The sequence below is a fragment of the Bombus huntii genome, unplaced genomic scaffold (genome assembly GCF_024542735.1).
Source record: "Bombus huntii isolate Logan2020A unplaced genomic scaffold, iyBomHunt1.1 ctg00000110.1, whole genome shotgun sequence".
Classification (NCBI taxonomy): Eukaryota; Metazoa; Arthropoda; class Insecta; order Hymenoptera; family Apidae; genus Bombus; species Bombus huntii.
Genome location: NW_026099363.1, coordinates 213244 through 225182, shown reverse-complemented (window position 1 = coordinate 225182; position 11939 = coordinate 213244).

The window sequence follows — 11939 nt, the reverse complement described above, 5'->3', positions numbered from 1 at the left end:
ATACACCTCCATTTATAAACTTTCGAAAATCGATGTGACCTTCAAACTTTAGTGTATTCTGTTTCACAGCACAAAATGTTTCCGAAACGTACGTTTATTGTTACAATAAACTTGACTAGTGGCTCTGAAATACTATCCTTGAAAAAACAATGGGGAAATTGGAGCAAAAGCAGAAGGAAATAAACAAAGACCTTGTTGGTTCGTAAAAATAAAATATGCTACAGGGAAAAACTTTTTCCAACGGATTGAGATGCGACAAGCTTTAAAAGCTATGACGCGAATCGAGCGTTTGTCTACAAGAGCGCATTTTCGGTGGATATATATGTCGGAATGACATTGGGGATAGGGTTGTCGGTGTTTGAGGAGTCTTCATTGAAGGTAGCCATCGTTGCGGTGTAACGAAGATACGATTTATTGACACAGGTATGAATAACACAGGTTTGACAATCTACCACGGCGGTGAGACGTCCGCGACACTAGTGACAATGGTCTCCGGTTCGATAACGAATCCGCGGCCAACGGGATGACAGATGGGCGTTCTCGCTGAATCTAAGTCTGATTCGTAAAAAATAATTGCTGAGCGTAAAGACGTTACTCTTTGGTCGACGGGAGCGCGTAAAAGAATGCCCGTCCCGTCCCGATGATGCCACAGAGGAAAACTATAATGGGGTGTGTCTAAGGACACGAGATCATCGGATTCGTCGAGGAAAGCCTTCGTTTAGGAAGTAAGGGAAATTGACGTTGCTGCTAATTGGTCAATCTCCATATCGGTGGTTAGAAAAAGATGGTAGCCGCCCTCGAGGGAAAGTTGCTAGTGGGAGACGTCGCTCGTTGAAAAATATGTCTCCCCTATCTTCCCGTAGTTGGGACAAAGACTGTTTGTCTGTTTGAAGGACTTTAGTTAACTAAACCTTAAGATTTATAACGGGCCCTCGGGCTAGCCGAACATGTACTGCGGAGACGCATCGACATCTGGCAATCATCTTACTCGAAGAATAGGGTCTGCGTGTGGCGAGCCACGGGACAGAAACCGTGGGAATGTTTACTGTCGCGTGTCGCCACGAATATTTCTTTTAAGGAGAGCTATAGAATTACTCCATACCTTTGTTAGGCAAAGCGTTCATCCCTTGACCGCGGCTACGTTGGGCGACAGACTGTCACCTCGAGCCAAAGCTCACCGTCACTAATCTCGAACAATTACAATCGGATTGAATAACTACAATAGTTTAGTTACAGTTATAGTAGACTTTAGATTGCAATGTTGCGGGGCTATCCAAAGGTTCCGGTGTCCTTTCATCTCCGACATATAGATATACATGTATATGTGACGAAAATATACTAAAGCAATATTGACCCTTTGTCGCTGAAAGTATCAAACTACAAAACTTCCTTTCAAATTTTCAGAATAAGGAAATCAGGATCATGATAAATAATTGGAACATAATTAAAAATAATATATCTTCTCTATAAGATAATGAATACATTGGTTCATTTAATTTTTATGGATATTCAAACGCTTCTGTGAAATAAAACGTCAAGATTATAGAGTATAAAATTCATAGCTATGAAATAACTAAAACTCTGATGTATTATTAAAAATATACGTTAGGTTGTATGTAGTGATACATACAAAGATTACATGTACAAACCCATAATTAACACAATGCTACCGCAACCATTCTGCAATCTACCTTGCCCAAAACACTCTTCCAGTCACCTCCAAACTCTTCAATTCTCTCCACCTAACCACCCACAAACCATTCACAAACATGCAATTCCCGACAAAAGAAGAACTTATCGTCAGTTGTCCTTAACATCTCGTTCATTCATTTGGTCCCTATCCCCCTATTTCCTCCCACTGCGATGATCGCACTACATTTTTCCACGTCTCTATTCTATTCTCTGGATGATCTGAATTCTCGAGCAGTCGAGTGACGATTGATCTGTACAATTGATCGATTTCTTTTTACTACAGACATGCAAGAAATTCCGTGTTGGAGAGCGATATTGCGAGTTCGAGTGCCTGGACCATCTGAAGAACGTTACCAGAACTGGTATAGTTTTATGTCGTTGATGATAAGAATTCCTCCACGACTCAGCAACAAGAGCTACTCTGGGTGATGAGCTTAATGGTGCTGTTGCGGCTATTTTAATTTTTCAACAAGGATCCAGATGGCGCCGTTGACGAAATTCTTTCATTATAAACGTCAACGATCAACATCAGCCATCAGGGAACGAAGAAGGTACGCTGTAACGTGTCTGAGTAATTATACCTCGAGGAGTACATACAGTTATGTAATGAAGATTCATATGTGAGTGTTTGTTTTCTTATTTCTTTTCCCTTTGTTTCATTTGAATGGATTTTTTTACTCAAAGAGCGAGGTAAGATTACGTCAGATACGTTTTTACATATGCTAAAAAAATGGAAAATGATGATGATGAATCAATGACACGTAGAAAATTATAATCTATTGTATTGCTGTTATCTAATGGTGTTGTAGTTGACTGTATGGTGGATGTATCTAATGGTGTTGTAGTTGACTGTATGTTGTTCAATATTGCTATGAAACTCTTCTGATTCATTGTCACTTATACGAAGGATGGAAGTATGCGAATTGGGAGAAGTCAGGTTGAGAGATGCAAGATTTATACGCTCGTTCTGTCAGTTATCCCAGTGTCTGTTACGCGATAGAAAATGAACGAACTGAATAATAAATGCATTATCGGCATGAAGATTGCTTGATGTAGGCCACCGCTTTTTTTCTATCCTTCCGATACCATTTTTCTTTTTTTTCTTTTTTTGCGAAACACTTTGCTAGTCGTGAGAAGCAGCAATTCCCTTCTGCGAATCAATTACGGTTCACGAGAAATTGTATTATAGCCTGGAACGTATTCAAATTATCTTCAATTATTCTCGGCTGTTTCCATTTCCATTCGTCTCTTACGTAAGTACTCGTTTGATGTACGTACATAGTGAGACAATAATCGTTAACACCTTTAATGTCTTCAGTATTATAGAATAAGACGCGAAAATACGTTGAAACCTGACTTTTAGATTCGCGAGACTCTATAAGGCTTCGAAAGTCTCTTGTTTCAGGCCGAATAAAAAATTGTAGATGAAGAATTACATTGCGAGGTCTGTTAAGGAAAATTTTAAATCGTATCGTTGTAATAGGATTATTTCAGAGAGGGAAATTACGTGTTGCGTGCGAAGCCACGAGCTTTCTTTCAGGCTAATATACATAATTGTCCTATCGAACTTTCCATCTAAACCGTTGCGCTCACACGTGGATTTTGCATTTCAATTTTCTTACTTACAGTCCAGTCCAGTGAGACCAAGTTAAATTTTTCAGCCCTCCGAGGTAGAATATGTTTTATAGAGAGACGTACAACGCCATGAAGGGGAGACAGATCAATAAATTGGGTTATCTTTAAATTACTGACAATCATTTCATCGACGCGGTTTCACCGACACCGAGTCCCCCGGCAACGTCTGTCAAAGCTTATTTACCGATACACTGAAATCAACCACAATCATTTTACCGACCTCTTCCTTTGCTGACAGTTATTATACTCGCTGTCATATGTTATCGTTGATTATACATCTTTATTTACAAATTCGTTCCTGTGTATAACGAAACAAAGGAAGAAACGAAAATGATACGTTTCATGACGCATTGTTAAATTATTAATTAACGAGAGTTACATATCTACATGAATGCTTTGAAATGTCAGTTATAATTCATGAAAATGGATACAAGCCATTTTACTATACATAAATAGAATTATAAAGACATGTTACGTACTAATGCTTTTACGAAATATATTTCTGTATACGTTTGACGTTTCTGTATTATTCCTTATGTGCTTTCTGCTCTTGTGTTTAGCTCGTCGGAAGTAAAAAATACGTTAAGCGAATCAGCTAATCTATTCGAGCGTTTCAACGGCTCAGTCTTCTCTTATGCAACTACCAAAAGAGAAGATAAGTCTTTGGTTATACAACATTTCATAACGTCCAAAGTAACGGGGCACTAATTAGTTGCAACTTTAAGACAGACCAGATATCAGTCATCGTCCGTAAATACATTTATTACGATCGTTTAAAGTTTAAAGAAACACCGTTATAAAGTCGTAATACGAGACAAAGCGAAGAGAAAGTAAACTGTTGGATATATGACAAAATAATTCTATTTTAAATAAGAGACTGGTCAGCGTGGTTATTTTGTTTACAAAATCAAACGAATTTAATGAATGTAATGGTAAGGAAGTAACTATAAGTGGCTGTTAAACTATTTTTATGCTTGAAAAGTAATTCGCAAAGTAATGTAAAGCAGTACTACTGAGTTGTACATAACCTCTTTCAGAATTTGTTCTTAACCTCTTGCTTCATAACTTCCTTAATTATACTCTTCAAACTTATTGACTACTTCGATGTTGTTACGAACAGAAACTGATAAAATATTAATCTTAAATATATATATATATGTACTACTTACTCAAACTATGGATCACATAACCTATACAAAAAAAAAAAAAAAAAAAAAAAATTATTGTACACTATAAAGCAAGAGGTTAAATCTTTAATCTGTTAAGAATTAAATTTTTTATTGTAACTGCGAAAATTATAAAAGTACCAAGCGAAGCAAGTACGGAATATATGCGGAATATGAATCGCTCAACTAACCAAAGAGCGGCTCAGTGACAAAATTAGTAAAGTAAAGACCACAAATATTACAACATTATATTCTACCACAAAATAATTCTCTATACAAAAAAGGTACACAACGAATCGATTTTTCACAACGATAAGAGTCAACAGAACCAATCAAGACCAGACGAGACTCTCATAAGACAACGATATCAGAGGGATCAAATCAGCGACTTCAATCTATGTTACAGAGTATAGTTATCAAGAAAAATTGCTCTTTTCATGAAAAGTATGGTAATGATACTCTTATAACACATTGTATATCTGGCAGTCGGATGTGCCCGTGGCCATCGGAAATGTAAAGACGACGCTTTTAGAAAGTGATAGCGCCATCGCGTATTAAAAACGCGTTAGAAGAAGGACGGTTTCGCTATCCAAGGCGAATCGAAAAGTGTGCGTGTTGCGAGAATCAGAGTTGATCGAGACGTCGAAGCATAGAGTCGTTAGAATTGAGTTGCGAGTGTTGTCGAGTGTTAGAGTTGCTAGTGAGAGAGAGAGAGAGAGAGAGAGAGAGAGAGAGAGAGAGAGAGAGAGAGAGTTACCAAATAGTTGTCAAGTTATTTGTTGTAAATACGAGCGTTGCATTTAGTTTTCCTGTTAATCAAACATCGTTTCTCTGTCTAACTAATATCTGTATTTTCAATCCATTATTAATATATTCCGATATTACAAGTGGGGGCTCGTCCGGGATTGAATAAGACAGAGAAACGATACGATTTAACGGAGCTATTTCTGCGGGAGTAGAAAAGAATAGAATAAAATGGCAAACGTTGAAGACGAACGATTGTCGGGTGAAGAGGATTTGACGCTGGAGGAGCTGAGGAGTAAGCTCGCACAGATGAATCTGCCTATATCCGGTGCGAGATCAGTGCTGGTTGCCAGGTTGAACAGAGCGTGCAAACCTGGTCGATCTACTCCTAAGGATTCGAAGCGTGGCGAAGAACCAACAAACCAGCGAGATCTAAGAAGCAAGCAGAGAGCCGAACGCAGTCAAGAGGGAGAGGAAGACCTCGAGAAGCTGAGGACGAAAGAGCTGAGAGCGCGTCTCGTTAGCTTGGGGTTGAAGGTAACGGGAAGAAAATCCGAACTACGCGCGCGGCTACAGGCGGCCCTAGAAGGAGACGATGTATCGTCGGAAGAAGAGAGCTCCGACGAAAGTGAAGGCGAGGACGATAAACAAGGCGCGCGAGAATACAGGAGAGGCACGCGAGCGGTGTATCAGGACCGCGATGAGTAGCAGCAGAAGGTATGCGTCGGTTCGATGTTGAGTCTTAAAGACGTGGAAGACTCATTAGAGAAATTCAGCGGGGATGATCTGCTGAGGGTAAATCAGTGGGTGGAAGACTTCGAGGAAATGGCAGAAGTGTGGGGTTGGTCAGACGCCCACATGGTGGCCTATGCTAAGAAATTACTCGCAGGCTCCGCTCAGGCCTTCGTACGACAAAAACGATGCGCGAAGTCCTGGGCAAAGCTAAAAAAGGCGTTGAGGAATGAGTTTGAAAATGTAGTAAGCGACCAACAGATACATGGCGAGTTATCCCATAGAAAGAAGAAAGCAGATGAGAGTCTGCAACAATATATGTATCACATGTGCGGGATTGCAAAACAAGGAAGGGTTGATACGCAATCCTTGATAGACTACATTATTCAAGGCATTCCCGACGAGGTCGCGAACAAGACTGTGCTATACGGAGCCAGGAATATCGAGCAATTAAAAGAGCGTTTCAGGCGCTACGAAGCGATAAAAAGAGATATGGAGATGAGGACGAAATTTGAGGAGCCGAAGAGTAACAGGGTAAAGCCGGTGGCGAAGCTGTCCGAAACCGAGAGGAACAAGGAACCCGGTCGATCTGGAGATGCGAGGAAGACGCGATGCTACAATTGCTTCAAATGTAGGGAGTACGGACACATCGCATCAAGTTGCGACAATTTGGGTGAGCCCTCAAAAAAAGTTTACAGCGTGTTTCGGTCGTTACAAACAAGGCGTGGTAAGGATGTTAAGATGGAAAATTTCAAATTGAGCGCGTTGATAGACACCGGTAGTGAGCTGACTCTAATGCGAGCAGATCAGCATGTGAAAATCGGAGCGCCCAGATTAAGTCGGGAAATCGTTGGATTTGGCGGTGTCGGTTCCGGAAGGAATTTTACGCTCGGGAAATTTTCCACGAACATTATTATAGACAATGAGTCGTACTGTATAACCATACACGTAGTTCCAGACACAGTGATGCAACATTCGCTTATTATTGGCGCAGACTTTTTGGACACTGTTGAAATAAGTATAAAAGGGGGAGAATCTTTTATTAGTAGAATAAAGGACGAAAATCCCGATGAGTGTCCGGAAGTCCTCAAGATAGATGTAGAGACACAGGCGAGTGAGATAGATTTGTCACACGTTAAGGACATGCAACATAGGCTAAAAAGAGATTTGAAGAGAACCAAAGCATTGCTAAGAGACGCTCAAACGATGCTGGAGAGATCGAAAGGTGACTCGACGGGTAAAGCAGCTTTACGACAGCTGAAGAACCAGTTAGAAGATGCAGAATGCGCTAGAGCAGTTGCAGTTAAAGCGAAACAGGCACCGGAGCAAGAACCGAATGAGACGCAGGCTTCGTTGCAGGAAGTACTGCGGCAACGTTCCGAAGCAGAAGATCGTGTTAATGTAGCTAGTCGCGAACGAACTGAGCTACTGTCGCAATTGGAAGAAAATAAAGAAGAGTTAGCAGAAGTTTTGAAGAAGTATCGGGCAGCTGTGCAGCAAGTGTCGGAGGAACGGAGAATAGTGGCAAGACACGTGGTGATTGGTAAAGTGGACCACGAGATGGTGTCCTCGTCGGATTCTTGCGGCCAGCAGGAGGACTTAGCGAACATCACGAGGAGGAAGAATCTGGCTAAACAACAGCAACAGGATGTTGTTGATGATATTTGCGAATTTACTGAGAAGGATAGCGTTGCGGGTGCGAGGGTTGTTTCAAGTTTTCGGATAGACTCGAAGAGAGTGAATGCAAGGCGAACGAAAAGACAAGGGAAGTCGCACGTGCGGAATCCCTCCAATAATATCGATATACAGAGGATGTGGATGACGAGGACGACGATGGGATTGTCGAGGACACGATGAACGTGAAGACCTTCGAAAAAGAAGAGATCATAGTCTCGGTAGATGGTAAGTTGTTAACGTCTTCCATGTACGAACCGAGCCTACGAAAATGTCACGATGCTGCCACGACGATCAAAGCCCCTGACAAGAGTGAAATGGGTAAACAAACAACGGAGAGGAAGATAGAGGAAGAGCGAAAGAGGAGCAGTAGCATCGAGGACGAACAGGCCGCGGTGTTCCAAGAGGAACGAGATCAGCTGCGTGCGGACGCAAAGAGACGGATTGAGGAGATCCAAATCCGAAACAAGCGGGCGTATAACAGGAGACGCAAGAAGGCGACAGCATACAGGACGGGAGATCTAGTGGCAATCGAGAGGATGCAGAGGGGTCCCGGGCTAAAGCTGCATCCGAAGTTTCTTGGACCGTATCGGGTGATAAAAGTCCTGCGAAATGACCGATGCATAGTGCAGCGAGAGGGGGAGCACGAAGGGCCACGTACAACTTCCACGGCAGCCGATCACATGAAATGGTGGAATGCTGACGATAGTGATGTAAGTGCGAGCGGCGATGATGAGCACATCTGAGGGCAGATGTGATTGTCAGGAAAGGCCGATTGTAATATCGTAGAATAGCTTTGATTGGAGATCGGCTGAAAATAGAAAAACCGTGTACGTCGTGTTTCTGTGGTTCGTTTACATTTAAGAGTGCCTACGTGACTAAAGGCACGTAGTTGGTAGTTCTTACATAGGTATGAGGGAAACAATAGACAACGTTAGAAGAAGGACGGTTTCGCTATCCAAAGCGAATCGAAAAGTGTGCGTGTTGCGAGAATCAGAGTTGATCGAGACGTCGAAGCATAGAGTCGTTAGAATTGAGTTGCGAGTGTTGTCGAGTGTTAGAGTTGCTAGTGAGAGAGAGAGAGAGAGAGAGAGAGAGAGTTACCAAATAGTTGTCAAGTTATTTGTTGTAAATACGAGCGTTGCATTTAGTTTTCCTGTTAATCAAACATCGTTTCTCTGTCTAACTAATATCTGTATTTTCAATCCATTATTAATAAATTATAATTAATCGAACAAAATTACACCTTTAATATATTCCGATATTACATTACCGTGATGTAATATTTATCATGCTTATTTTGTACGTAAAACGAATCGTTGGAATATTCCCGAAGCTAACGAAGCATTTCCCAAAAGTTAAACCGAAGAGATTAACGCGAATAGTTAAGTGAAATTTTTCCATTAACTTGCTGACCAACCGGCAAATAAAAAATCATAAAAATTGTTTCAATGTGTTGAGGTCACGCATAACTTCTTTTTTCATTGACGATTACCAAACAGGTAAAATTTCGAAATTGTACGAAGGCCACGTGACCAGATCGTATTGGAATTTGAAGTGCATGGAAAAAGACAACTCGAAGTACAAACCTTGAGCTGTACTACTCGAAGTACAAACGTGAACTAATGGATGCAGAAAAGCAATTAACGCCAAACATCCGAACAGCATCTTGGAGCCCGTCATTGTTCTGAAATAAAAGAAGTGACGAATTAAAAAGACGCAGGACTAATAATAATAAAGGAAACTTAGTTCGTATTATAAATTGAATTTACATCAGAAAAGAAGCACGATCAAGCGAAACAGATCGTAGAAATGACAAATATCATCGATATACGTTTCAGTGTAATTTCACTTTTGAAAATTATTTAGTTTAATACGATCGTATTCATCGCTCCGAAACTTTCATTGTGCTGCAATTTGTGCTGCGTCTTTTTAATTTCTCTATCTTTCTGTGTTTTCGGAAAAATTACTTGAAAGATTAAGAATTGCTTGCCTTATTTTATTTTCGATTAGTTAGGATTTGATTATTCCAGGTAAGGTTTATTATTTATAACAGGTTTTATCACTTGTTTATTATTTAGGAGTTTGTTATTTTAGGATTAGTACCTTTTAGGATTTCTTATCCTTCGAGTTTCTGTTTCAGATATCTAGGTCTATTTCAAGATGTTTTATTACATTAGGATTATTTATTCGATTAAGATAATTTAAGAGTTTCACAATGTACAAAGAAATAATCGCGTGAAATTTAGATTTATGCTTTAAACGTATTAAACACGCGGTAATTTCAATGTCTATAGCCTCGAACGTGTTCTGATTAGTTGTGTCATTGTCTGTGACATTGAAATCACAAAAATCCATTGCAAGTGTGCTGTCATGCAATGTGGATGTAATTGGGTTTTTTGGGGTTAGGTTGGGGTTAGGTTGTATCATCTGATTTGTACAGTACTATTTTAACGCAAGGACAGGAAAGTTATTATATATTTCCCGTCCATTATTTGAATCGTTGTGAAGTGTAACGAATTATATTCGATTCGAGGAGATGTTAATGAATTAGCCATTTCATATGTAATTACATGGAAATAAAAATCATTGCAAAAGTAATTGATCTAATGACAACGGAATTTCCAATATTTTTTTGTTTCGTCACCTCTTTTTCGTAATATATCTTTTATAGGTACGTGATTTATTAATCGTTCGAATGGAAATAATTATTCGTATAATATTCAAACGATTCTAGCCATAAAATAAATTAAAACGATACCTGTCAATGATATGCAATCTGCGTATGACGTCAACCTCGATCTATGCTTATACAAGAAATTTTATCAATCAATGACTAGATATACAATAATCAAATATTATAAAATTTCCTGAAAACCTTTAGGTGTTAATATCTTTAATATTTGCAAGTTATTGTTTAGCGCTAATTAGTTAGAATGTAACAAGTGGTGTACCAGAATTGAGATAATTAAGCCACACGAACAATCTTATTTAGATCTTTTTAATTTTTTAATTCTCTTTTGCTCTAATACTTCGTAAAATTAATCTTCATTAGCTACTACACTTCATAGAATAACAAGAGATAATTTTTCTTATATAACGTTTCATTCATAAAATCTATCATTAAAGTATATCTTCATAAAAATATCATTCCATACTAACGGTATATTTGGCGTCATACGAGATAACAGTTACCAGTGATGACATATGTAACTTTATAAAGATATCTCGTTTTATTATATATTAAAAGAATGTACTCATTGCTGCTATATTTCAGATGAAAAAAAGGCGGCAACGATTTTACAGTAAAATCGTTCGTTTACAACTGATTCATTTACATTTCATGATAATACTGTGCATTCTGAATATGCTATGATTTGGTTTAAAATAATAAATAGTCCATTCTTGCATACTATTGCTCCAGCTTTACTTGTATTTTCGATATTGGTATAAATAGAAAGACAATTAATGTCGTTCGAGTCTATTTTCGGATCATTTATATTACGTTTAATCCATATAGTTATCATATGAGACATAGTATCGTAAAATTTGGAAGAATAAAACGTTCGTACAGGAAGTACATTTTATAAGAACTCCAACAAATCTGCGTGTGCACCTAAAATACAAACTGATAGTGATAGTGATTGTTCATAAGTTTATATACATTATCTAATGTCAATCGAAGGTATCAATTCTTTTTCTCCATAAGAGTACTTTTTCATTTATATGTGTTCAAAAATACATGTGTTCAACCGTGAAGCATATGTCACCTACAACGAAAAAGAGTTTTCCTATACTTAATATTTCCTTTATATACCTATGAAAGTCTATTCTTCGCGTAGTATGAAATTATGAATAAATCTGGAATATTGTTCAATCTGAAAAGAAAAATAACTTATTGACATCATTCATTGATACGAGATTCAGAATGTTTGTTTTGTCTTGCAGAAAAAGAAGGCAGCCCTCCCTTTCTTTTAATGTGAAATAGAAAGCGAAAATTTGAAAACAGATTTTTTGGAAATTTACTTGCAAATATCGTTTTCAATATCGTGATTTTCTTCCCAATGGTACTGTACTTTCAAATTTTCCAGTATCCCTCTAAAAACAAAAAGTCGAACCTCGTTATTGTTAACGTAGGCATTACAAGGAAGCGAAGTATTAGAAAGCAGCTCCTTTTTATTATGGATTTCTCTATAATCATGTAAATAAGAAATTCCGGAAATTTTTTCCTCAAGAATTTAATTCTTGTGTTTTGATTGATAATTATTACACTGCATACTAACTTTTCGCATACTG